Below are 779 nucleotides of genomic sequence, written 5' to 3'. Positions count from 1 at the left end.
CGAACCCTCTGGTTCGCCCTAGGGGGAGGTGGGGCCGTGACAATTGGTATCAGAGCTTAGGCTTCAGATCTCTGTAGTGTATCCTAGGCTTGAAGTTTAGGATGCCGGACTGTGGGTTTGGTTTTTAGTGATTCTTGCGGGATGTCTCGACTTGATTGGTACAAGATGGAATGTCGAGGACGACATTCTTTTAAGGAGGGGAGACTGTGACGCCCCGAAAAGTATAAGTGTGAGAACCCGTACTTTTCCCATTTTCTAGGGTTTTATTTATTTAATGGCTTGTTTTCTGCGTTTTCTTTAGTAGGGAAATTTTCTAGATATTTTTAAGGAGCAGATACAGTTTTTGGATGATTTTCCTAGTATCAAATAGGTTTTGAGAAATTAAGAGTCTATACCGGATGTGGGACCCACTAGGGCGAAAAGTTCGGAAAAATTCGGCCAAAAAGGTTAAGTTCCGGATACTGAGTGAAATTTATCGGGTGTTAAGAGATAAGTGGAGGATGAGATGTGATTGATGTGAGAGGAAACAAAAGGATTGAAGTGACACGTGTCACTTTGTGAGTGGTTGAAGTCTAAGACAACTATTCACCCTTTTTGACTTTTTGCCATTGAGTTAAATATCTCACAAAAATCACAAAAATTCACTCTTTTCTTCTCCTCCATGGCTAGTTTCTCTCTTGAGCAAAGAAGAAAGAAACTCTTCAACATTTTAGCTTCCATTTAGCTCAAGCTTCCAAAAACAATCACATAAACTAGTTTCTACTCCATAAAATCCCTCC

Source organism: Coffea eugenioides, unplaced genomic scaffold (genome assembly GCF_003713205.1).
Source record: "Coffea eugenioides isolate CCC68of unplaced genomic scaffold, Ceug_1.0 ScVebR1_3070;HRSCAF=4215, whole genome shotgun sequence".
NCBI classification, from domain to species: Eukaryota; Viridiplantae; Streptophyta; class Magnoliopsida; order Gentianales; family Rubiaceae; genus Coffea; species Coffea eugenioides.
This window is presented reverse-complemented; position numbering follows the sequence as displayed.